Source organism: Protopterus annectens, chromosome 7.part0, assembly GCF_019279795.1.
Source record: "Protopterus annectens isolate FY-2018-M chromosome 7.part0, PAN1.0, whole genome shotgun sequence".
Taxonomy (NCBI): domain Eukaryota; kingdom Metazoa; phylum Chordata; order Ceratodontiformes; family Protopteridae; genus Protopterus; species Protopterus annectens.
Genome location: NC_056739.1, coordinates 1,594,020,197 through 1,594,048,158, shown reverse-complemented (window position 1 = coordinate 1,594,048,158; position 27,962 = coordinate 1,594,020,197). Strand labels below are relative to the sequence as shown.

At 40.2% G+C, this 27,962-nt stretch overlaps 1 protein-coding gene across 2 annotated transcripts in view; it reads left to right on the top strand.

Moving 5' to 3' along the window:
- The window catches only part of FGD3 (FYVE, RhoGEF and PH domain containing 3), a 1,715,774-nt gene that overhangs the window by 167,646 nt on the left and 1,520,166 nt on the right, over nt 1–27,962 (top strand). The window lies entirely within an intron of this gene.

Below are 27,962 nucleotides of genomic sequence, written 5' to 3'. Positions count from 1 at the left end.
TGTTATAACTGCATTATTTTGTTCTCTAACAAAAAAAAAAAAAAAAAAAAAAAAAAGAACTTGGTATAAGCATGTAGTTCTGTGAGTACAAGGTTTGGTGTCTAAATTTATTTCTGACTTGTTACAGTACTGTTGAATTTTTCTCCAATCCTCCCAGTAAACGATGTTTTAAATCAAGTGTCTATGTTTTCTACCCATTATGGTAATTGGATTACCAAAGTCTATACTTTTCCTGTTTAACCACCTGAGTGTTAGTTGCGCAAGCTACTCAAGTACTGTTTCCCTTCTATTGTATTTAGGGCTGCCACCTTTCATTGTGGCTAAAACCAGACCAAGGCCACACCCCTTACATCACCCATAACTCTGCCCATTTCTGCCCCATCTCCTGTCCACGTTCCGCCCATTTTGTGATGTCATCATGGCATCAGTTGATGAGGAACACCCATCCTTTTTCCTTTTCCTTTCCTGGTGCCTGCTTTCTGCCAATTTCTGTAAAAAAAGCATAGTAAATCCACCAATTTAACAAACTCCGATAGTCTGCTTCCTTTTTTGAAATAGAGTACCGGAGTTTGAACAGTGTTTTACAGAATACTGGACAATCCGTTTGATTTCTGGATAGTCAGGGGAAAAAAATGGATAGGTGGGGACCCTAATTGTATTCCATGGATCCATAACATTGAGTGCCCACCCAGTCAGCTAGTATTGCTCTTGACTTAATTTCCCTTACTATAAGTTTTCAGTTGAAACTCCTACCAGTCTTATCTCATCTGCTTATACTATTGGAAACTAATAGATCAAACTGGAAGGTTTCTCAAGATACCCTTCTTCTTATCTTCATGCTGTCTTAGTGCACATTGCACTACCTAGGTTTGTAATTTTTTCCCATATTTCTTATTAAATCTGCTTGTTCTAGTATATAAACCTTTCATACAGATTCATTTAATTAGCACTCATTTAGTACTCTTTCTCTAGTATAGCGGCATTAATTTGGATATGTGTCAGAATTGCTTTATTTTAAATTCTAGTGAAAGAAGAGAAAAAAAAAACAAAGCCATTTTTAAGCCGTGATTGCTTATAGAACCTTGAAATGGCCAGTGGGCTTGTTTGAATTTTTATTTTTGTATTTCTCTACTATTTTAAGTTGCATGAATTTGTGTCATTCTGTCAGAGTTGCTAAGTGCTAAGCAGCCAGGCTACTGGTTGAGACTGTTTTATACATGATTTGAGTAAGTACCAGTCTAGAAATACCAAGGATAAGTGCTTTTGCATTTCTTTCTGAGTTACTGAAATAGCTTTGCACTTATTTTTGGTATTTATTGTGATCTGAGTCAGAATTGCTATGGCTTAAACTCTCTTGAGCATAGAGAAAGATCCAAGTTAGGCATCTAGGCAAAAGTACTTAAGAAAGCTTTGATTTGCACTTTGGTAAAAGTGAAAGACAGGAACTGAGATATTTCAAGACTGTTCTTCAGGAGGGGATTCTGAGGGTAAGCTCACTCCAGAGTCTGATTCTCCATCCTGTAAAGATAAAACATAAAAAGCACAGTTCCAATCCAATTCAGTCCCTCAGACTGGGAATCAGTGCCTAAGAGGGAAGAAATTCTTCTCCTGCTTTTGTAAAGAGAATAATCATCATTCAAAATCTGAAAGTGTCTCAACAACATCATCTGGTTTAAAAATGTCTAGGCGTATGCTTCATTTTTCTAGGAGACCCATCATCCAGAAAAAGAGTGGCTCAGCAGATGGCTCCTGCCATGGAGAATCTATGTGAAGGAGGATCCCTGATACCTTCCCCAAAATCCAAAAAGGATGGTTCCACCTTACGCAAAAAGGGTAGCTGTACAACCACAAAAGTCATACCTGATTACCAGTGCATAGTGGCATCTTGAGATGTAATACCAGAGGGGCCAGGAGAAAATTATGAATGGTCTAAAGAACAACTGATGGCAACAGCAGAGCCTGCATTCAACAACTGTAGCAAGGGAGTAGCTGGGTTGAAGACTGAAGCTTCCATGATAATTTTTTTATCTTATTGCAGCTGGGGGAGTGATTAATAACCTTGCAGGGATCCAGCTACATCTTCTCATAGCCATGAAATGAATCTCACAGGAAGTCAGCAGATCCAAGAACAGTCTGCTTCCTGTCTAAAAATTCAGTTTTTGAGGTAAGAGTTGTAATGACAATCGCTAACACGCTTAACCTGCCCCCTCACAACATGCTTATGCATCAGCAGAACACTTTTCCTTACAAAAACTATTAATAATAAGTTAGGGGAATCCACAGGGACTTAGTACTGGCTTACAGCTGAGAAATATTGTCTGATAAGTGGTTAATGGAACTCAGACACCTCAGTAAAACAACCTGGCAGGAAAATAACTTTTGTGATAAAAAGTACCACAGACCAGTTAACACTAATAAAATTTAACCAACAAACACAAAAACCTGATGTGAAAGTTTATTTTATCTTAAACAGACAATTTTTCATAGAAAATACCTCAGAGAAGTCTGCCAGAAAAACTAATGTAAATTATTTTGTCACAAGTGCTCAAAAGGACATAAATGCTCTACAAAAGGCCTGTTTAACAGAAGAAAATACTTTTCCCATGAAAAATAGATTTGATAAGTATTCCCCAGTGGGGAACTTTCTGGCAACAGCCTTTTTGAAATGCTAGCTGACCATCAACCACTCAAAGTCCATGAAGGACCGCACTCTTCAGTGGCAAGAAAGTTTTGAAGTTTTGGTGTCCCAGCCACTAACTTTTTTCTACTTCCCTAGTGCATGGCAGTGGCTAGGTTATATAGAAGGTGTCTAAAATGTTGAATGCTGGCTGGTTTATCCAGTCCTTGATAGGATGAGTCATATGGCTTAGGCTTCTATGCAGTGATCTAATGATGGATGTAGTATATTTTTCTTCCACACTAGCCTTTAGAATTCTGAATTGTGAGGTTGGTATATCAACAATTCGGTTTTCTACTTTTAAAGATATGAGAGAGTTAATTAAGAAAGTTAACTGCTAAACTCCCTTCTTCAGAGATTAAGGCATCTCTGAATTAAATAACAGCTTCTGTTTCTCAGATAACCAAGCACTCTTTGAAGTGTTCTTATGACTCATCTGTTACTGGATCAATAATGTGAAGGTTTGCTTGCTCAGAGAATGTCAAAATTGAGATCTTGAATGGTCTGCTAGATGGAGGAGCATTGTTTGGCCTCTCTTCTGTTGAGGTCCTTAAAAGATTTATTAAACAAGGAAATTAATTCAGTGTCACTCAAAACATTCAACCCTTGTTACCAAAAAGTAAAAGACCTTTCCTTCCAGTTGTGTATGGTTCTTTCGAAATCTTGACAGACTTAATAAGATTCAAACAGAATTTCAGAAAGCAGTGACAGGGAGGTTCCAAAATAAAGGGGGGGGGGCTCCCAGAACCAAGGACAGTCCAAAAAGACAGACTGACACTATATCCCTTGAAGGCATTCATTCTACACCTGCCACTCTGACATCCCATTAAAGCTTTCCCAAAGTCCAGGTTTTTATTTTCCTCAGTGGCATCAGATAACCTCAGACAAGTTGATTCTGAGAAGCATTAAAGGATGCAGTTAGCAGTGAAAAGTCCCTTCACCTTTTTAGAGGATTTCACATTAACTGTCAAACCAAACTTATTTTATTCATTTACATTTGTTGATCAGGGTAATCTGACAGGGTTATACAAGATCCCTTTTCAGCAGAGACCCAAGCAGAAAACTTCCATTTGAAAGTATGCTAACACATTATTTTTTAAGATAAGTAGTTTTCTAAATCAGTTTCTTAATAAGTCGACATAGATAGCACTATTATATACATTGTCATTACTTTCAAGGGAATTCAGGTTTTCATACATTATGAGATACTAATGTACATTATGAGATATGCAGATAGAATTTTCAGACACACGTTTGCAAGTGCTGTTTTAACAAAGGACAATAATGAAGGAATTTGCATGAGTATGTACAAATTTACAAATTGGAAGCCAGATGGCAGAGTGTTAAGAGTTGATACTGAAAAGATGGGAGGTTGGAAGGCTTAACTTGTGTTTTTCATTCATGGCGCAGAGGACACTTACAAAGATTGTTGCTGAGTTAGTGAGAGTGAAGGGCATCGAGGAAGTTTGGTTTGGATTCAGTTAGTCCAAGTTTTACAGGTAAGCTGTTGCTTAGTGGTGATACTGCATTAGAATACAAGGACTTAATATGTGGATTTTGTGTTTTAAACAGCAGTGGCTTGCGATATTTGTTGTGATCACAAGTGTCTATGGAGTTTGTACTGTTGCATTAAGGTAACCGTGGATCGACATTTATTGTATTGATGTATTAGGGAATCAGCCACATTTAAAGATAAGTGTTTGATGAGATTGTAAAGTTCTAACCACTGTAGAATAAGGCTAATGTATAAGGCTGCACTGTGTTGGGTTCTTAAAGGTAGATTAGTGGCAAATCTGGCTATTTTGTTATAGCAATGTGTGAATTTGTTTAGTTAAAATGTTTGGAGATTGGTAAATGTGGTGGAGACATGGTAGAGTGGGTGGGAGAGATAAGCAGTGGTAATGGCTTTATGAATAGAGTCAATTAGCAAGCTTCTAATTTGTCTTTTTTTATAGCATGTTGGATGTGTATCCCATATTTGAGAAGATTGTCAGTTGTGATCCCTAGCAATTTTGCTTGTTGGATGGTATCTATTTTTATATTTTGGGATGAAATTACATTAAGTGTAGGGGTAGCTATGTTGTTCTTGGAATGGAAAATAGTATTAGATTATGGGTGTGGAGACTTTTTTTGGAATGACTTGCACGTCTTGTCTACATTTTTGCAGCTCAAGTACAGAGGGAGTTTTGAATTCAAGAGTGACATCATCTGAATATTGAATTATTTGGATGGATCTGTGGCATTGTGGGGCTTGTTAACTATGTTGAAGAGAAGTGATCTTACTATTGATACTTGTGGGACTTCTGTATGTACAATCAGAAGTGCTGAATGGATGGATTTCTATTTGGCTATTTGGATTCTTTTAATTAGGCAAGTTTGGAGGCATAGGAGAGTTTGGTGGGACAAAAAATGCTATCCTAGTTCAATATGCTGATGATTTGACCCTTATCTGTCTGCCAAATCTCTCTATTTGAACTCCAGTACCTTACACAACAATCCTTCCTGTTGACTGAAAATAATTCAAAATTAAATAATTAAATAATTCACAATTACTACATGGACCCCCCCCCAAATTAAATTACTGCTCATTACCAGAAAACACATCTCTACCAAAACAACAGTATTCACTATCACCTTTGCCAGCAACACCATAATAGAACAAGTAAACCAGAGCAAATTACTCAGTGTAATCATAGATGAGCAGTTGAAATTCAGCCACCATGTATCACATAAATGCTCATCAATAGCTAGATACATTACACAGAGAGGTATGAATGGAAGAGGACAACAATCAGCAAGTAAAGAAGTACTATTGTTGGATATTAGTTCATCTACAAGTTTTGGTGAGTACCTTCACGAGGTTGACACTGTTTTTACAAAATCTCATTAGGATGACACTGATATATAGGGTTCCTATTAGATGAACAAACTTTTCAAAGTTCGAATGTCATATGGTCGACACCATATGATCGAACTTTGAAAAGTTCGAAAGTTAAATGTAACAGCGCCGTATGGTGCAGAATGGGAGAATTTCCCTTTTCTGCATTGAAGTGCGATCTCAGAGTTGGTATATTTAAGTAGGGGGGTGTGAGGGTGGAGGGGGGCTTGCCCCCCTGCTTGGAGCATTAAGGTAAGTTTTTTTTTTTTTTTTATGTTTTATTATATATTCGAAGTTTCAAACTTCGATCATATGTTGTCGAACATATGGGATTCGAAGTTTTGAAACTTTGAATATATAATATAGACCCAATATGAATATATATTTAGCATATTTTGGGTGCAGAAGTAGACTAAACAATAAAAATACAGCTGGGTGCATAAGTCCTAGGATAAAAAAGGGATAAATCCTGGTATGTGCACTGGTGTCAGGAATGGAAAAATATGACAATGTAGAATCCTTAAGACACAGAAACATTCCTACAATGGGGTTAGGCCAGGCTCAGGAGGGAGAATGGCCTCCATGTTGTAGAAGGATGTAGTAGGCAACAAAAAACACAAAACCTGACAGGCAAGAAAGAGCCATAAAGCAGACAGAGTGGACAATTGAGGATAAGAAAGAAATTATATATTGTTACTTTTATGGAAGAAGCCCAGAATTTGCAGATAGAAGATATTCAAAAAGATTAAGAAAGAAATTATAAGAGAGAAAAATACTTGTGCAAGCAAATTTGTCAAAAGCTTCAAAAGCATTTTTTTCTTCATTAATACAACACATCCATGAAAAACATTATATAGAAACTTGGGATGTTTGGAAAAAGAAGACACTGATGAAATGCAAAGATATAAAAAACAAAACTAGAGGTTTTTGAAAGGTATAAAATGGAAACATGGTCAAAAGAAAGAGAGATTAAACATGGGGCAATATTTATGCAAAGGAGAAAGCCAAACTAATAGATACAGAAAATTTCACAGTGCAAAAGATAAGATCACAAAGGGGAAACATAGAGCAGAATATTATTAAAGTAGAAGTTAAACAAATAGAAGCCAAAGTTATGGAACCTGTGAAGTGAAGGATTTAACATATAAAGGCTAACACATTTTATATCACAGCATGCTGGAACAAGAGTCCTCAATGTAAGGAGGAACAGGTAGAGCTGGAGACATCTGAAGAAAAAATATGGACATGGGAAAGAAAAAGATATACCTGATGTTGCCATTTTCATTCATTCCTCAACTGATGAGTCTCAGATCTGACCTCACATCTAGCTAACTGCTTTTACTAGATTCATAGATCCACTTCTCAAGCTCCTCCCTTTATCTATAATGCCCTGTCACCCTAGCATAACTTAGATCTCATTTGCCACCATATCATTCACACACAGACCTTCTGCTCTAAAGCATAAGGGTACAAGATATGTCCTTTTGTGAGTTTTTCAGAATTTTCTTTTTCTGCTCTTTACCACTCTCCCTCCCTTAACCTTTCCTTACAGTTTTTGGATTTTCTTTCCATTAGTCTGACCTTTTTCCTTCAGACTTTCCCACCCATTCATGAGCAAGCCTTGAAGTACCATTGTTGGTACTTCCTTTTCTATCCCTGCTTGCCTTTCCTACCCCTTTTAAGGTATTTTTCTCATACTGTTGTTGGTACTTTCACATCTGTCCCTTCCTTTTAAAATAATATATATATATATATATATATATATATATATATATACATACATTTACATATATATATATATATATATATATATATATATATATATACATATATATATATATATATGTATTTATATATATATATATATATATATATATATATATATATATATATACTATATTTGTCTCAACTTTTTTTCCTTTTCTTTTTCCTTTGTCAAGATATCTTACAAACCTATGGGCTTAAAGAAGTGCACTTCCTGTGGACATAAGGTCCCCATTTGGATGTCCACAGGGGGTGCATTTATTGCCTGGGCACTGCTCATTTGCACACTCAGGGACATATTTATTTGGGGTTTAATTCCAGGTCATTGAGTGATAGAAGGAATAAATTAGTTTTGAAAGGTCTGTTGCCTTCTTCTTCTTCCTCGTTCTCTGCTGGGGTTCAACTCCCCAATAAAAAATCTGACAGTGGGAAGCCTGATTTGACTCCCAAGGAGAAAGACTTTAGGAGGTGGTCCAATAATTGAGCTTCCAGCCAAAATGTCATAACAGTCAGATCTGACTTCTTGGATTCTAGCTCTCCAAGGGCTATGTCACGTCTGGCCCAGTCTCCATGATTTATGCTGGAGCTGATGTCTTCTTGGTTCCATCCTCCTTTACTGAAGGAAACACCTTGGAGACTTTCCAGACCTCTTTCAACCCTGTCTTCCCTTAAGTCCTCTGAAAGCCTTTGCAAAGCAGAGTTGGATAAAACGATGAGGAAATTCCTCATTTCTCAGATACAAATGGGGATGATCCTATCTCCATCTCTCATCAGGCCTGTGTGCTTGCTCTCCACCCAATCTGAAGTGATATCTCCTTTTCAGATCAAACCTTCAGTTTGGAGCCCTTGAATCTGAGATCCTCAGGAATGTCCTTGTTGGATCCAAAGACAGGTTATTTTTCTACTCTAAGCATGTTCCTGAGTCATCTGATTCTTAACCTTTTGAAGCAGGAGGACTCTTGGAGCCAAAGTGTTAGCATCAGTTCTAGGGGGCTTAGTGTCAACTATGAAGATATCAGAGCCATCCTTGCTCCATGGAGCTTGGGTCAACTCCCTCCTTATGATATGGGTCTGTGGGTATTCAGGATGCAGCAACACAAGTTACTTTGGCTTTGGTGCAGCCAGCTGCTGTTTCCCCCACAGATCCCATGTGTTTTCCTCCACTGAGTTTGAGCTCTGAGCCTGTCAGGTCTATACCACCAGGGTACCTAACCCGATCAAGCCTTCAGTTAGTCCTTCCTCTGGACTCCCCTATAACTTGTGATACCCAGCAGACCATCCCATTGATGAGGTCCTTAAGAAGAGAATGTGTAAAAAAGGAACACCTATACTCCCTCTTGTAATCTCTAACTAAGGACACTGACTTTGATGAAGGAGAGGGGTCCCCCAGATCCCCAACTGATGATGTCTCCTTTGGAGAATTCTGGAACTTCTTAAATAAAAAGGTGGGTAGTCTTACAGACCCCCTTTCCAGGATGAGTCAGTGTTTCTGGCCCAGCTACATTTTGGCTCGTCCTGCCAGCTGATGAGTTGATAGACCTAGTCTCATTCAGTGCTTGTAAAAAATGAGATACCATGGGGTCTATCCTCAGAGGTTTTCAAATAAGTTTTTAGCTCCCATGAAAGACAGAGCCCTTTGAAGCAAGGGATTCCCTGTAGGTGCCATAGTCATGGTGTCAACCACTAAAAAAGAGTCTGCACTGCAGAGCCAATCTCTCCATTCCCCTAACAGGGAGTCTAGGGCCTTGCACAGATTTGGAAAGCACATTTATGCATCAGTGACCTTTCCCTGTGGTTGCTGAATTACCTGGCAAATTTTACCAGACTAGAAGGATATTTGACCAAAGAGCTATCTAAATCACTTTCTGGGTCCATTGCTGTGTAGGATCAGAATAAAGCTTCTTCACAACTACTACCTCTTCAGTCCATTTACAGTGTGTTCATGAGGCTGTAATCTCATGCTTCTGAGGTTACCTGAAGGGCACGGGGTTCAAGCATAGTAATTAGGAGGCATGCCTGTATGCACCTGTGCAATTTTGCAGAGCTCTTCAAGTCTTTATTTATCAATGCTCCCTTTGATGAATCTTCCTTATTTGGCTCCATAGGGAAGTGCTCTGCAGAAGTGAGCAAGCTAGAAAGACTCTGTCTGCCATTGAGATTCCTTTTCTACTCCTCAGAGATCCTTCTCTTGGAATCAAAGAGTTGGCAGCAAGATACGGTTTTAAGTCCCAAGGGCCTTTCCAAGACTCATGAGGGATATATTCTCAGATAAAACCTACCATCATTTCAGAAAGGTTGCCCAGCATCTGTACTCTGGAGGCAGTTGGAAGGCACTTGTCCCTGCACCCAGAAACCTGGGCATTAATCACAGAGATATTTGGGTGTAGAGGATTATATCAAGGGGTTAATTCATTCCATTTTTCCAACCCCTCCCCATAAACATTCCCAATGTTCCACTGAATCAGAGGAAAGTAACAGCCCTGGAAAGAGAAATGCTACTAGAAAAAAAGAGTCATCCAAAAAGTTTCCCTAGACCAGTTATGATCCAGAACCTACTCAAGACAGGGGACTTGAGATCTATCCTTGATCTCAGCAAACTGAACAGGTATGTGAAATATTCAAAGTTCTGGATTGTCACAGTTCAGTTCATTTTGTCCCTGGTATGAAAGGATGATTCAGTGTGCTCAGTAGATCTTCAGGATGCATACTATCACATCAAAATGAGCAGGTGCTCCAGAAGATATCTGTGCTTCCAGCTGGGAGACAGTCATTACCAGTTTAGAGCTCTGCCCTTTGACTCAAAACAGCACCCAGGGTGTTCACCAAATGCATGGCAGTGGTAGCAGCTCACCTGATACTGCTGAGAATGTGTGTGTTTCCCTGTCTAGACAACTGGCTCCTGACTGCTCCAACTAGACACCTACTTATACAAGTAAGGGACTATTTTGTCCAGTTATGTCACCATCAGGGCATTACAGTCAGCTACAACAAGTCATATCTCCTACCTACACAGAATCTGGATTTCATATGTGCTCATCTAGACAGAGTTAATCAGATAGTGTCAGATCCTCCAAAGAGAGTGCAAATTCTCAGATCTCAGGTTATAGACATGATCTCGCATTCTTCTCTTCCAGCACAACTAGTCTTGCAAGCCTTAGGGTTCATGGCAGCAGCAATTACTCTGGGTTCATTAGTCAGATTTCATATGCAAATTCTTCAATGGACTCTTTCAGTTCAGTGGTCTATTCAACAGCTCTTGTATGCCGCAGTCAGGATCACACAAGTTTGCAAGAAACACCTTACTTGGCGGATCTATTCAGATGAAGTTTCTCAAGACCATCCTTTTGTTCTCCCTCTACTAGTAGCCAAGATAGAAGGAGATGAGATAAAAATGGTGACACACAACAATTTGCAGGAAAGTCTTCAGGAACAAACGGTACTCCTGTAGAAGTTAGGAGGAAAAAAGATCCATAAGATCCAACCTCATATAGACTCATTTCAATTTTAAACCATGATTATAAAGTGTTTAGATCTATACTAGCTAAACAAATGTCAACGGTTTTGCCAAAATTGATAGTTATGGATTAATGTGTTTGTTGGAGAGGAGGCAATCATTTTACAACATTAATAGAAAAGTGATAATACAAAGGAAAGTAGAATGTAAGAAAATACTTCTGTTGTTGTGGGTCTTAAAGTAGAGAAAACATTTGACAGAGTAATCTGGGATTTAATGCATATGGCAATGGAAACATTTGTGTTCCTGAGATAATCATAAGGTAAACAAAGAGACTATATGAAGGATCAGAGTAAAGATTGTGTTTGAACAGAGGAACCAGGAAGGGGTGCCCAATTTCCCCTTTGATATTTGCTTGATATGTAGAGCCATTGGCAAACAAAATAAGGGACTCAGAGATTCAAAGATATTATTGTAAGATAATCAAGAAAATTTAGCTTTTTTGCATATTATATTATTTTGTGCATCTACTCAAATATTGGCTGTGCTCATGCAATACCACTGGTTAAACAACAACTTCTGAAACATTTCATAAAACACACTCTTTCTCTGTCTCCTTGGCTATAAAACTAAATATAGCTGTCACACCATTGGTGAACTGTAATACTTGTCATCTGTAACATTCTGGCTGGAACCAATTGTATCTGTAATCTGAATGGAAATTAGTGATTTTTTGGAAAACTTCCCTTTAATCAATGCTTTGTATTGTATACATTTACTTCTATGTTTTTTTCTTTTTCTTTATTTCTTTTTTTTTTCTCATGGAAATGTTCAACTTTTTATGTAACTATATTAACTTTTCATTTATTTGGAGCTTTTCTCCCCGGGTCTCTGCTGAAAAATGACCTGTGTCCAGTTGGAATTTCCCAGTTAATAAATGTAAAATAAATAAACTGTACTTGATAAATCTAGAAAAAGACATCTCAGTGCTGTGGAACATTTTGAGACAGTTTCAAGTCTTTTTGGATATAAAATTAATGAAAATAAAATAAAAGGCTATAGCCATAAGTTACGCACTTGCTCATGACTTGGTTCGGCAATACCCATATTTATGGGGAAAAGATAAGATGAAGTATTTAGGAGTATGGATTAAAATTGCTTCTGTTATGGCAACTGAAGATATGCAGGAATAAACTAAACAAAAGATAATACAAAAACTGAGAAATTGGAAGCTGTTGTTTATGGATGTGGGTAGTAAGCTACAAGCAGTGAAAATGTTTTTAGTCCCTTTAATTCTCCATACAGGTCAGGTATATTTTTATCAACCAGAGATGTTTTAAATAATAATTAATAAAGAGTTGAAATAATTTATCTGGGAAAGAAAGAGATTAAAATTTAAGTGGGATAAGGTGATCTTGCCAATAGAACAAGGTGGTTTAGAATTACCTGATATGAAGGGATATTTTAGAGCTATGCAGTTAAGGTTCATATGTCTAATGCAAGCAGAAAGTTATAATTCAAAGTGGAAACAGAAGATGATGAAACAGGAAGGAGAGCAAGAAATAATGAGAAGATGAGATTTTGGATGCAAATCCTTATGAAGAATAATAACCATCATATAAAATGTTACATTCATAAAGCTGCAGAAAATATTCTAAGAAGTAAACCAACACAGAAATAGAGAAAGGAGGTTTTGCCAATATGGTTGACTGCAACTTGAGGTACATAAAATAGGCAAAAGGGGGTGGAATTTACTGGAGAAAATAGACAAATAAATCAAGGTATTCTGAGCAAATAACTAGAAAGAGAAAGGCAATAGAATGGGATGATGCCAAAAAGAAGTTTGGACTTCAGGTTAGCGACTGCCTTCCTTATGATGGTTTGATATCAGTGTATAGGCAAAGATAAAGGGATAGGGGAGTGCTAAGTAAAAGGCCTGCTCTGGTAGAGTTTTTTATCCAAATATAGAATAGAATTTGCTGTTATAGAGTAGATGATTAGTAGGGCATATAAAATATTGCATGTTAACTATAAGACTCAGTCAGAGGATGTTAGAAAAGATCTGGAAGAGAAATTGGAAAAGCAATTTACAAGGGAACAGTGGTTCCCCAAGCAGATTTCAAAGAATTTATTCACAGGTGGATGTTGGAGATGTGATGGGGAAGAAAGAGATAACTGGGAACATATTTTTTGGAAGTGTAATGAATTGGCAGATTTATAAAATTCCCTACAGAATGTCAGAAATATTGGGGTAACAAATGGCTGTATGTAATGAAATGATTCTTTAGAGCTGGGGCAAAGGATCTAAATTGCCTAAACAAAGTAAGGCCTTATTAAGTTTAATTCTGTTGGCTGCCAAAAAAGCAGTTACTAGAAAAAGGGAATCAAAATCTAAAGCAACTTTATTTAAACTGTTCAATAAGGAATAAAAGAACTAGCATATTTAGTAAAGGGAATAAGCAAATTGCATAGAATAAATAGAATTTGTGGGAACAATGCATGAAGAATAATTTTCAGGAGGAGGAGGTGGAATGAGGATTAAGGAAAGGAAAGAATTTAGCAATTTATGTAATGAACTGAAAAGCAGTTTTTATAAAGAAAGAAAGAAAGCACCTAAGGTATGTGTGTAGATAAAAATATGCTAATATAGGTTCATAGGTTGATACTAGGCTATCTGCCCTAGGGCCTTTACAAGCCTAGCCAGAGTGTGTCTGGCTTTCCCCATCCTTTTAGATTTGTAGACTGTGCCTATGAGTAGTAGGTCACAGAATATAGTCCCTTTATGGTTAGTTTATTGTGCCTCTGTCTAGCAGGGACCCAGAAGAGATCCTGGGGGTATACTTACAATCTCCCATCCACTCGTCAAGATTTCTCTTGAAGAGGATCAGTGAGGGGCTCTGCCTAATCTGGACTGGGATTTTGTTCCAGAATGATGGGAGTCTCTGGGATATGAATCTGTCCCTCGAGCATGTCCTATTTATTTCTGTGCTCAGGTCTAAGTCTTGAGAATGTGTAGCTCTAAGGGATTTGGATTTCTTGAGGTGGAGCATGTCCATTAATTCTGGGTTGGACATGGCTTTATATGTCAGGCACAGATCGCCTCTGAGTAGGCGGTAAGCAACTGAGTAGAGCTGGAGTTTCTTTAGTCTAATTGCATAGGGCATCTGTTTGAGTCACTTTATCCTCTTGGAGAGGTACTTTTGGGGTCTTTCCAGTTGCTGCAGGTGTCGGGTAAGGTTCATCCCAAATGGGGCATTGTATTCAATTATGGGCCTGATGAGTGATGAATAGAGTGGCCCAAAGACCTATCTTGATCTAGATGTGAAACCTTTCGTGATGAGGTGGGCTATATAGAAGGTCTTTCTAACCACTTTGGCAACGTGATTGTCAAAGGAGAGATTACTATCTATTTGGGTCCCCAAATCCCTAATTACTTCCTCTGTACTTAATGTATTACCTCCTATGTGTTAGTCTGTCGGCACTTTGTTTTTCCCAAAGGGGATGACTATGCATTTTTTAGCATTTAGCTTCAGGCCATGAATTTGGCACCAGTTATCTGTCTCTGTGAGACCCTTTTGGAGTATACTTCTGTCAACCGGAGAGTCTATTATGGCACCCAGTTTGCAGTCATCTGCGAACTTGGTCAGCCATAGTCCTCCTGTGTTTGCCTGTACCTCAGAGAAATAAATACCGAACAAGAGAGGTCCCAGGACTGAACCTTGTGGAACTCCACTTGTAACTGTTTTAAAGTCTGACAAGGCACCTGCAATTCTGACCATGTGGGTTCTATCCCTGAGCCAGTTTGCAACCTATCTTGTGACATAGGTGTTGATATTTAAGCTAGTGAGCTTATTTATGATACCTGAGTGGGGTATTGTGTCGAAGGCTTTTGCAAGGTCCAGGTAGGCTGTGTGGACTACTTTCCCTTCGTCTATGGCCCTGGTAACTGTTTCAATGAAGTCAACCAGGTTCAAGAGGCAAGACCTGCCTTTAACAAAGCCAAACTGGGTAGGATCCAGTGTCTGAAGGTTTCCGATATCATTGTTTATGAGTTCCATGATGATACACTCCATAGCTTTGCAGACCAGGCTAGTCAGGCTTATAGGGCGATAGTTTCTGGGGTCCATTGTGGCACCTCCCTTGTGGAGCAGGACCACCGTTGCTGTACGCCATTCCTTGGGTACATATCCTGTGGTAAGGCTGAGCTTGAACAGGGACTTAATGTGAGGGTTAAGTTCATCTTGTAGGTCGTGTAAGATGCATCCCAGGACACCGTCCAGTCCCATTGATGCTGTGTTTTTTGCTTTGGAGAGGGCAGCTCTCACCTGATCATCTGTGATGTCTGGGAGGTTACACTCTGTTGGGATGGAGATTTCCTCTTTTGGGGAGGTGGGGGGGGGGGGATTTGCACTGAATCTGTCTGCCAGGATGTTGGCAATGTCTGTTGGTACAGTGTATTTTTTTGTCATTTTGCACTTACTCGGAGCATATCTGGGAGTTGCCGCCCAGGTTCCTGACATAACTAAAGAAGGCCTTGTGGTTGTCCTTAGTATCTTGTGCTATTTTTTTTTCGAAGTTGGCCTTAGAAGATTTTATGAGGGATCGTAACTTCTTGCTAGTACTGATCAGAGATGCCTTCCCTTTTTGGGTTTTTTGCTTTATCCTGTAGTAGTTTCCTCCTTTTGTTGTATAGCTTATTTATGGCCGGGGTCCACCAGACAGGTCTCCTGCCTTTGGAGTAGTGAGCTTTGGTTTTATTTGGGATGGCACGATACATACATTCCTGTAAGTGTCCATAGAATGTGTTTGTGAAGGATTCTGCAGTTTGAGCCATGTTTTCCACTGGCCCGGGGGCTTTGAAGGATACCACCTCAGTTTTGAGAAGTGTGAAGTGTGCTTTTGAGAAGTTCTTCACTGTGGTTACCTTGGCTGGGGGTGGGGATGGGATATGGATGTCCAGTGAGATTAATTTGTGGTCTGACCTTACCAGTGAGGGGTATACCTCTGGTGTGGAACATAAAGTCCCTATGTTTGTGATGACCAGATCCAATATGTTTTCCGCTCTTCTGGGGGTGGTGACCAGTTGTTCCATAGCATTTGAGTTTATAAATTCTAGGAACTGTTGGGCAAGGGTGTGTGGGCTTGAGTAGTTAACCCAGTCAATGTTTGGGTAGTTGAAGTCACCCAATATGATGGTGTTTGGAGAGTCCTTCATGTTCTCCAGTGTTTTCAGGAAGGCTGAGTGGGGTTCCTGAGTTTTGTGAGGGTGGTCTGTAGCAGGCTATAAACTGAAAGGCAGTTTTTCCAACTGTTAGTTGCACGTGGGTGGTTTCCGTTGCTTCGTGCAGTGCTACTAACCTGGAGGTGTGGGTATTTTTGATGTATATGGATACTCCCCCTCCATTTGTGGTTCGGTCCGAGTTTTGTGGCCGAAAAGCATGGTATGAAGTATAACCTGGTAGTGCTGGGGTGCTTTCGGGAGACTTGAACCAGGTCTCTGTTACTGCACAGACATCGATGTTTTCCATACTGAGGAGAGTCTTGAGTGCATGCATTTTGAGGTTTAGACTTCTGGCATTGAGCAGCATTACCCTTAGTTTCTTTTTCCCTGCATTGTCTATGGAGGTGGGTTTGTCTTTTGAGCCTTGCCTAAAAAAGGCACTATGGGGGTGGCAAGAGCCTTAGCCAGTATTCAAAAGCCCAGGGGTGACAGGTGCAAGCTGTCCCTAGTGAAGCAGCGAGGCTTGTCGAGCATGTCATCCCAGGCTGACAGACACTGGATCACCCTTGAATGACACCAATATTTTAACCAATTGTTAAAAATTATGATTTTGTCTTTGTACTGTGGCATCTTTCTCGGTGAGGGTAAGATGCTACTCAAGGTCACGGTCATACCAGACTGGTCTGCATGATCAGAGAGCTCCTCTATGTCTCTTTTCATGTAGTCCAGGGAGGTACATCTCAGGTCATTCACACCAGCATGGACAATGACGGAGTCATATTTGTACTTGCTTTGGAGTGACCTGAATGCGTGTGTTATGTGGTGGATCCCGGCACCCGACAGACAGCTTACAGTGACCTTCTCCTTGTTCAGCCTGGTGAGTGGGACGTCAGTGTGTCTGACTGTAGAGTCACCTATTACAAGTGTATTTGGTGTGTTGCTTAGCTTTAAGGGCTGTGACTGTGTGGCACACTGACTTTGTGGGCTATGTGATACGTGGGTATTGTTGTGGGGCGGCAGTTGTTTGGGTGTCTGCTTTGGAGGTCCCTGCTGCTTAGGCAAATTTTTATTTAGAGCCTCTGAGGATGTTTTTGTGTGTTTATGTGTTTGGTTTGTTGTTTCTATAGGTCTATGTGAGACTGGATTTGTGATGTGTGCAGTTACCTTCTTCTCCTGATTGACTGTGCTAGTCATAGGTCGAGAGAGCTCCGCCTCCAGTTTGGCAATATAGTTGCATCTCTCACATATATTTGAGCTTGTTGGGAGGAGAAGAGGTTGTCTGTGTACATAAGGCAGTTGTAACACTGCCTTAAGATTCCCATATTTACCAGCTGGACTGGAGAGTACACATGAAACTGACCTTTGGACATGTCAGGATATTTATGATTTCTACTTTTGACTGATCTAGGAGGATCAGTTAAGTATTTAGAAGAGTATAAGAGAGGATTTAGTGCTTTAAATTTCTTCTAAGTGCAAGTGAGAGGCTATAAAGTGAGAATAGAGTGCTTCTTTTGAGATACAGATCAGTTCCAAGGGAAAAAGTGAAGAGCAGACTTTGTGGAGCCGGTAATAGTCTGAACCTGTTTAGGCAGCGCTGCCCGATGCTGCGGTATGCGCAAAATCGTGCAAAGCTGCACTAAAGTGGGTTTTTAAACAGGGGACTTGAAAGAGCTAGGAATTATCCCAAAACGGCCAATAAACAACAAGATCTTGTGCTGAGATCACTCCTCCAGCGACAGATAGGCTGCTCAAAGCTCCCCACTCCCACTGGTGAACAAAGAAACTTCCTTCTATCCAAGTAAGGAAATGGGCAACACAGGAAGTATTCTAAAGTCCAGAATACAGCAATACCTGTATTAGGGACTATTCTAGCTCAGGAAAGGCGGGAAAACAAGGATTTGTTTTGTTTTTTTGCTTTTTTTCAACAGGCAACAGAAAATGCACAGAAAATACTTTACACAGGCTAGCGCACTTGAGTGAGCAGCCTCAACAGTTAAATCAACAACGAGACAATCTTTAAAGTGCAGGTATTAAATAAAAGCAAAAACAAGCTTAAATGTAGCAAAAGAGCAGTTATTACTCACTTTTCGGCGAGAATAGACAGTCGCAAAGGTAAAGGCAGTAAAAGGTGCTTAAAATCTGGTAGCAGTCACTCTTTTTCATCTCTCTGCTGCTAGCACCACTCTGCAGGACCACGAGGAACTTGCTGAGTCGGAAGCAAGCGCAAAAACTGCGCCAAATTGGGTTTTTAAACAGGGGACTTGAAAGAGCTAGGAATTAGCCCAAAATGGCCAATAAATAAAAAGATCTTGTGCTGAGATCACTCCTCCAGGGACAGATAGGCTGCTCAAAGCTCCCCACTCCCACTGGTGAACAAAGAAGCTTCCTTCTATCCAAGTAAGGAAATGGGCAACACAGGAACTATTCTAAAGTCCAGAATAAAGCAATACCTGTATTAGGGACTATTCTAGCTCAGGAAAGGCGGGAAAACAAGGATATTTTTTTTCTTGTTTTCAACAGGCAACAGAAAATGCACAGAAAATACTTTACACAGGCTAGCGAACTTGAGTGAGCAGCCACAACAGTTAAATCAACAACGAGACAATCTTTAAAGTGCAGGTATTAAATAAAAGCAAAAACAAGCTTAAATGTAACAAAAGAGCAGTTATTACTCGCTTTTCGGTGAGAATAGACAGTCGCAAAGGTAAAGGCAGTGAAAGGTACTTAAAATCTGGTAGCAGTCACTCTTTTTCATCTCTCTGCTGCTAGCACCACTCTGCAAGACCACGAGGAACTTGCTGAGTCGGAAATCAGCGCAAAAACCATGCCAAAGTGGGTTTTTAAACAGGGGAATTGAAAGAGCTAGGAATTAGCCCAAAACGGCCAATAAACAACAAGATCTTGTGCTGAGATCACTCCTCCAGGGACAGATAGGCTGTTCAAAGCTCCCCACTCCCACTGGTGAACAAAGAAGCTTCCTTCTATCCAAGTAAGGAAATGGGCAACACAGGAACTATTCTAAAGTCCAGAATACAGCAATACCTGTATTAGGGACTATTCTAGCTCAGGAAAAGTGGGAAAACAAGGATATTTATTTATTTTATTTATTTGCAGTTGGTTTGCCAGGATAGTCCATTGGGCCAAATGAACCCGTTTTCAATTGAGTCCTGGGGAGAAAAGCTCCAAAACTAAGTAGGTTACAGTAGGTTATTCATAATAGATGTACAAATTATACCATTATACAGAAGTTAAACATACAAGAAAAAACAATTTGCAAATAATACAGCAAAAAACTAGAATGAATACAGTCTAGTGATGAAATTAATAGGTAATACAGACTAAAGGGAAATTTAGCACAAAAGTACTGAAAAATAATAACATACTTGGAAGCATTTCACGACAATACTGAGAAATAATAACATATTAGGAAGCAATGCACAAAAATACTGAGAAGTAATAACGTATTAGGAAGCAATACTTAGGAAGTGTGGCCTAGTGTATTCTTTCCAATTATTGTAGGAATAATAATATGTATGAGTTAGGGTGATTAATAAGGAAAGTTGCAGGAGGAAACAGTGGAAGAAGGAAGATGGAGTTTGCAAGTGTTAGTTATGTGGGGTGGGAGCAAAAGCATTCCTACTGGGATACTAGATGTGAGTGAAGACATCTTTTAAATATAAAATGGTTGGGGGTGGTGCGAATAGAAGGTGGTAGGGAGTTCCAAAGGCATGCAAGGCCATAAGACAGAAGATTTTTGCCTGGGGGACAAGTTGGTTTATATACTTCTAATAGATTTTGATTGTTGGACCTTAATACTCTATCAGGAAGGTGCATTTTAAAGGCTGATGAAAGGGAGGGACAGAGGGAGGGGTTGAAAATGAGCTTATGTGCAAGATTTAGTTGAGTATATGCAAGATAACTGGGTAGCTCTAGCCATTTTAGTTTTTGGAGAGAGGAACAGTGGTGGGTGGACGACTTGTGGTTGGTAGCGAACTTGGCAATTTTGTTGTAGCAAGAGGAAAGTTGTGTTTTTAGAGAGGTCTGTAGATTAGTTAGGTGTGGAGCTCCATAGAGAAGGGAGGAGATAAGAAATTAGGTAGAGAGGGTGATTTTGGTAGCAGGTGTAAGGTAATGATTTTGTCGGTAAAGCATACATAGTTTTTGATGTTTTTTTTTTTATATTTAGCTGTAGGTGGGAGTTGAATTTGAGCTGGCTATCAATTTGGACCCCAAGTAACTTGGTCTCAGACACCAGTTCCAGAGGTACATTATTTTGACTAGAGATGTAGAATGTATTTATATTGAAAGAAGTTGCCTTAGAGGGGATGAATAACATTAATTTGGTTTTAGAGGCATTGAGTGCTAGGTGATTCCTTTTCATCCATTGCTCAGTGATTGTAAAAGCATCTTGAGTCAGTTTTAGGAGTGAGGAGAAAGAGGTATTTTTTTTTTCTTTTTTTCAACAGGCAACAGAAAATGCACAGAAAATACTTTACACAGGCTAGCGCACTTGAGTGAGCAGCCTCAACAGTTAAATCAACAACGAGAAAATGTTTAAAGTGCAGGTATTAAATAAAAGCAAAAACAAGCTTAAATCTAGCAAAAGAGCAGTTATTACTCACTTTTCGGCGAGAATAGACAGTCGCAAAGGTAAAGGCAGTAAAAGGTACTTAAAACCTGGTAAGCAGTCACTCTTTTTCGTCTCTCTGCTGCCAGCACCACTCTGTAGGACCACGAGGAGCTTGCTGAGTTGGAAACAAGAGCAAAAACTGCGCCAAAGTGGGTTTTTAAACATGGGACTTAAAAGAGCTAGGAATTAGCCCAAAACGGCCAATATGGTTTTCGTTTAATAAACGATATTAGATTAGATTAGATTAGATTAGTTAGTACTAGGCTAACTGCCCTTGCGAGCCATTTTAAGCCTAGCCAGTTACCCCCTGTGAGATTCAAACCCTGTACATTGTGTTTGCAAGGCAAACACCTTAACCATTAGGCCATCCTCCCAGGTTTTCATTTCTATAAATCTATGTGTGCCTGCGTCTTAAGTGATAACTTAATAAAGATGTTTAAAAAAGGAAAGCTGAGGAGACTAGTTAATTATTGGTGAGATGGTATTAGTAGTATTTAGGAAGGAAATGAGGGCAGTAGTTTTACTGTGTCCTGGATGAAAGCCTTGCTGGGTATTGCACAGGGGTTTGCTGTCTAGAAGATATTTTAGAACTTGTTTATGTACACATCTTTACAAAATTTTGTTGCTCTCTAATTGCTCAATTCTACTGAAGATCCCACCCTTTTTGAAGTGGAATAATACAGCTTTGTTTACAGATGGTAACGGCAATCCTGTCATAAACCTGATTAGTCTATCTCTATTACTACCCAACAAAACCCTTATTCCCATCCTCATTATTTCCCCTTACCCTTGCGCCTTTCCATATAAATCCAATCAATTCTTTTGTCACTACTTGTTAATTGAGAATTGAACTGCATGGAGTAGTCATAGTAACTAACTCCTGTACTAGTATTTTACACATAAGAGTGTTATCTTTTATTTTTATTTTTATATGTTTTTACTTGCTAACTCTATTACTAACTCTTAGATGTTCATTATTATTAGTACTGTTAGTACATTTTATATAACAATTTGTGTGTGTAAACTTTTTTACTTCTTCTTAGAATGTATCTCACTTTGTGGAGCTTTTCTCCCCGGGCCTCTACTGAAAATGGAAATTCTTCCAGCTAGACTAGCCCGGTCAACAAATGTAAAATAAAATAAATAAAAATAAATAAAATGTGATTCTTTAATAAATCTCTTGATTAGTGTGGAGACTGGATAAGTGAGTGACTTCACTGCTGTTTTTTATATATTCAGCTTGAGAGGCTATCTGTAGGTGGTGTTGTATTTTAAGCTTAAGTAGGAGTTTCTTTTTTATGGTGGTTGTGGGTACAAAGTGAAGCTAAAAATAATATTTCCATTAGTTAGCCAGGTAGGCCTACTGGACATGCAATCCCTTTTCGGGGTGTCTAGTGAGCTATGTCTGGTTAAGTTACTTTCTCAAGGTCACACAGGAAGCTAATGAGGGCTGAGGGAATGAAACCCTGTACCACAGGAACTACAGTTCACAATCTTAACCACTTTTTAACCACTTTGCCAATTACATACAGCAGATATAAGAAAAGTTTATTGACTGTTGTTAGTGTGAGGAGAGATTGAGTGGTTAAAGCAAGAGGGGTACATAGTAGAGAGGTGGCTGAATAAAGGAATCAGCAGTTTCATTTTATGACTGATTACGCAGAGGGTTTAGTTGAGGGATTTTGTCAGGTATGAGTAGTTTGTTGATAGTGGCCTAGGATAATTTAGGATTGCTTTGATATTTGTTTTGTTATTTTTGATAATATATTTTTGTCCTTTTTTATGTTTTTTTTTTTACTTTGCTTTGCTTTGTTTCTAAGTGATCTGTACAGGTGATATATGTACTTATGATCTATTCTTGTGCCATAGATGCCATATTTTATCTCTTTTTTTTGTATGTTTCTTTGTAGAGGAAGATGCTGCTATACTCTTTAGGAATTGTTTTAGGTTCATCATATTGATCTCTGCTGCAGTAGCATTGACTATATAGGTTATATCCTGCCATGGATATACCAACCAGACAGCTTCGAAAGCTTCCTGGCACCTTCCACATGCCCAAACTGTAAGGCAGCTTGAGTTAAGCAGAGTAAAGGACACATTTGGACGCAAAGCTCTTCAGAGCTTTACTAACACCAAAGAGTATGCTCCCCTGATGCTTTCAAAGATCAGTGGTCTGCTTGTACTGTGCCTTTACTGAGAAGATGAGTTCCCCTTGGGAAACAAAATATCCATTTTCTTATTTTTGTTGCTTTTTTATCACTTTCCTCTTCTGAAAAGTAATTTTAAAGATAGGAGTGTTGCATTTTAATAGGGCGGCCATGGTGATGCAGCGGTTAGCGTTGTCGCCTCACAGCAAGAGGTTCTCTGGTTGGATCCTCGGCTGGGCTGCCTTCTGTGCGGAGTCTGCATGTCCTCCCTGTGGTCGAGTGGGCTTCTTCCTGGTACTCCGTTTTCCTCCCACATCCCAAAGACATGCTGTAGGTGTATTGGACACACTAAATTGGTCCTAGGTGTGTGTGTGCCTACTGTGGAAGATTGGGCGCCAGGCTGGCAACTCGACACCGTAAAACTCCACTGCCAATCATGAGCGGACAGGTGTTCCGCTGTGGTGACCCCTAACCAGGAAAAGCTGAAAGAAGAAGAAGGAAAAGAAGTGTTGCATTTTAATGGATTGCCATGAGAGTGTAATGTATGATCTGATGTTGTTAGTCTTCATTCATTCCTTACTGATGGTATTGGTTCCATGCTCGGATCCCAGTCGGCCATTATACCAAGCTCGGTCCAGGCAAAAACTCTCGAGCTAAGCTTACCCATAGTGCCCCTCTCTCTATCACCTTAGATCTTGTTTGCCATGTATACTTCAGGAAATGTCAAGGCATCTCTCAGCTAAGTCTTTTCAAACTTTATATTTCAAAGTTTTTCTCTTAAGTCTTTATTGTTAGATTTTTTTCCTGTGATAGTTGTCTATCTCTTGCTTACCCTTTCAGGCTTCTCATCTTTCCCATTGTTGGTACAGGCTTTCCCTTTACCTATGAGATAATTCCTGATGCTATTGTTGGTATCTTCCCTCTCTCTTTCCCCTTCCTTCAGCTATTGTCCTTTCTTCTTGCTGTGTAAAAAAAAATCCTTTCTCTAGACTGTTAGAGTGTACTGCTGTTTAGCTGGATATTCTGTTTAGTGTTGTTACTGATACAGGATGGCTGATAAAAAATGAGCTACAGGTTTTAAGCAGTGTGAAAAATACAGTAGGAAAATGCCAAATTCAGACAGTCACATTTCTTGTGTTTAATGTCTTTGGGTCCCACACTTAAAGGTGGTACTGCCATGCGACATTTGTAAGGGATGTAGTGCCCAGACATTAACTGAAAGTAAAAATACCAGTTTGGAACCAGCCATTGATATGGTACAGACCCCCCTTTTAGCACGAAAAATAGTTTTCCCAACTCCAGTCACTGTCCCCACACCTGTGCATCTCTCTGGTCCCTCGACCACGGTGCCAAAAGGTGAAATTTTGCCTCATACCTGATATTCCCTGTCGGTGGATCCTTTCATCAGTCACCTGTGCAGTCCTTTCTTAGAACACCCTGATTCCCCATCGGGGATGTCCACATGTTCCTCCAGGAGCCTTTCAGAATTGATGTAGAGAGACTTCTGGCTCAGCTTTTGGTGGCCAGAGGTTTTTCAACTCCTTCACAATCCTCTCTCCCACCAGGAGATGAGGAATATTCTCCACAGACTCTGACTTATATTCCTCCTTTGACCTCCTTGGAGGTATCGAAGCCCTCTACACTGATGACGATCCCAGTGCCCACATCTTTGGTTCCACTGGTAGACCTTATCATGGCTCCAAAGCCCACCCTATGGACATTGACACTTAGAGAGCCAAGCCATCACTGGCATCGTGACTGGGCCATCAGCACCGTGAATGCTAGTACGGCACCTCTTTTTTCTATGGCGCTATCTTCTGTGGTTCTGGCTGTCTTGGCAGCACTGAGTCATCCTGTGGCTTCATCCCTAAGAGTGGATTAATCTGAGTAGGGTGTGACCCCGTTCCTGAGGTTGTTTTTCTCGGTTCCGTGCTCCCATCCCTCTTCAGGTGGGCCCGTCTTCCAGTTAATGGAGAGAGCGCATGCATTGGCAGGCTCAAAGCTGGTACTTTTGGTGCCAGAGACCCAAATTTACCCCTCTTCTGAACCGCAGCTGACATCGTCCACTACCCTAGGACATTGAGCACGGGACCTTCAAGATACCCTTCCACAAGGTACCCACTCTTCAGAGTCCTCTTCAGACATCCCCACTGAGGAGGTACTATGCAAGAGATCGTGCAAGAGGAAACACGTGGCCTCCACTGAGGAATCCCTTACCAAAGACAGACTATGATGAAGGGGAAGTGTCCCCACAGTCATGCCCTGAGGATGTCTCCGTTGGAGACATATTGGAAATATTAAAGCAGCAGGGGGACTGGAAGTCCACCAATCCTTCCTCTGAGGAGTCTGTATTCTTACAGGCTTTCTGTGCTTGACCCTCTACTTTGTGGGTGACCCAGGCTGCAGATGACCTAGTCCAGCTCATCATGCAGCATGCATGGAAGAATCCTGACACTGTTGAAACTATTCCCTGGAGACCAGACAAAATTCTTTCCCCACCAGAGGATAACCCACCAAATGCTTACCAGTAGATGCTATGGTGATAGCGGCAGCCACTAAGAAGGAGCTCGCCAAGCAGAACCCCACTGTCCATCCCCCGAACAGGGAGTCTTGGGTGATTGACAGGATAGGGAAGCAGGTGTATTCTTCATCGAACTTTGCCATTTGGTCCCTGAATTACTTGGCAAATTTCACCCAGCTCCAGAGAGACCTAATCTCGGAACTCTTGGGAACCTTAGCAGGAGCAGTCTCTAATGAGGTACGAAATAAGGTTGCCTCACAGTTTGCTACCCTAGAATCTATTTCTAACTCGTGCATACAGTTGATTTCTCATACTACCGAAGGGGCAACTAGGGCAGTGGGTGCAGATGTTGTCAAGACGTCATGCCTGGATGCACCTATGTGATTTTCCGGACCATTTTAAGTCTTCTTTTCTCAATGTCCTCATGGAGGCCTCTTATCTTTTTGGCCCAAAGGTTAAAGACACTTTAGCCAGGTGTGAAAATGACAGTTAAACCCTGTCTGCCATAGGAGTGCATTTTTACACCCCTCAGTGATCCTTCTCCAGGAATCAGAAGAGTGGAAAGATGTGGTACAAGAAATCCCAGGGCCCTTTCCATGACACATGTGGTGAGTTTACCCCCCCCCCCCCGGGGCAGAGAGGGAAACTCATCTGGAAGATGCCCTTTCAGAGGCAGAGGGGGTCCGTGTAATCAGGGATCCATAGACTCTTTCTCTGGACAGCCCTATCAGCGCTCCTGTGGAGCGCCAGATTGCTTTACTCTGGAAGCAGTCGGGGGTCGATTTTCTCTGCACCACCTAGCCTGGCAAATGATAACTACAGATGGCTTGGTGCAGACAATAATTACCAGAGGTTATCACATACCTTTTGACCTTTATCCATGCCACTAAGGCATATTAATGACGTTCCACCCAGTCATAATGAAGCAGCAGCTCAAGAAATTCAAAAGCTGCTCCAAAAATGAGTCATCCAAGCAGTCCCACCAGACCACAGAGGATCCAGGTTTTATTCAAAGTTCTTTTTAGTTCCAAAAAAGACAGGGGACTGGAGGCCAATCTTGTACCTCAGGATCCTAAATAAATTTGTCAAACAAATGAAATTCTGGATGGCCACAGTTCAGTCTATCCTACATTTCTAGATAAAGATGACTGGATGTATTCAATAGATCTTCAGGATGCATATTGCCACATAAAAATGGACAAGTGCTCCAGAAGATTCCTCTGCTTCCAGCTGGGAGCCAATCATTACCAATTCTGAGCACTGCCCTTTGGTCTCTCTATGGCCCCCAGAGTGTTCGCTAAATGCATGGCAGTGGTAACAGCTCACTTGAGACTGCAAGGATTCCGGGTGTTTCCGTATTTAGAAGATTGACTCCTTACCGCTCCCACCAAGTGTGTATTGGTTAAAGCCTTACATTATACCCTAAAGCTAGCAAAATTCTTACGGGTCTCAATAAACAAAGAAAAATGCAAGTTGACACCTACACAAAGCCTGGAATTCATAGGGGCAACATTCAGTACTCAATCTTGCCTAGTTTCCCTCCCACTTCACAGGTTAGAAAGACTAAGGTTTCAACTCCAGGTGATACTCTCTCAGAACAAAGCCTCAGCTCAGTCAGTCCTGCAACTACTAGGATCCATGGCAGCATTGATTACAATAGTTCCTCTACAAGGGCTGCACATGAGACTTCTGCAGTGGCTTCTACTAACACAATGGTCTCTCTCTTTTTTAATTTCTCCAAATTGTTTGGGTTTACTAATACCATGATGGGAATGGACCCCATTCCTAAATCAAAGTACAAAGTACAATTAAAGTTCATGAAATTAGTATTGTTTCAGTCTTTGATGTCAGGCAAAAGTGTTCTTCACAGGAACTGCAGTGTGCCCAGTAAATAATGACTCCTTCTGTAATTTGTATGGAGTTACGTGTATTGGTAGTGTATCTAAATATGATTGTAGACTCATTTTTATAAGACCCGTTGCTCCAGCTACTATCAGAACTGTTTGGGTTTCCTTCTTCCACATTGCTCTAGTTTCTGCTTGCTGATCTTGATATTTTATGAATTTGTGTCTCTCTGTATGCAGGACACTGTAGTCACTGGGTGTGGAGATTTCAATGATCAATGCTACTTTTGCCATCTTTTTCTGGAGCACTATATTTGGTTTTCTAGCATCTATCTTTTGAACTGTTGACAATGGATGATCTCATGTGACATAGACTTCATCATTTTCTATGATGCTTTGTGGCTGCTTCCAGTGTTTTTCAGCCACTTCAACACCAAAATGTTAGCAGTCCTGCCACATTATTATGCCTTTCAGTATACGGTCCTTCTGGCATTAGTGTGCCACAACTAGCAACTAGGTGTGCAGCAGTTTAAAACTCTTGTTTTACAAAAACTACATTTGTCTGTTTCTCCCATATGTTCAATGGACTTTGTAAACCAAAGTGTATGTAACCCACTATCTTGTGCCACCAATATTAACCTTTCATCTCTTGGTTTGAATTCACCTCTCCTTAATCATTCCTGCATTCATTCCTGATCAACATAAGGTTCTTCCAGAAGTTTTCTATACTTGCATCTATATTTCTGCATTTTCCACATTACTTGCCTTTTCATCTGATCCTTCAGCTTATATTCTTTCTTTTGTTTTTTGGCACATTGAGTTGCTG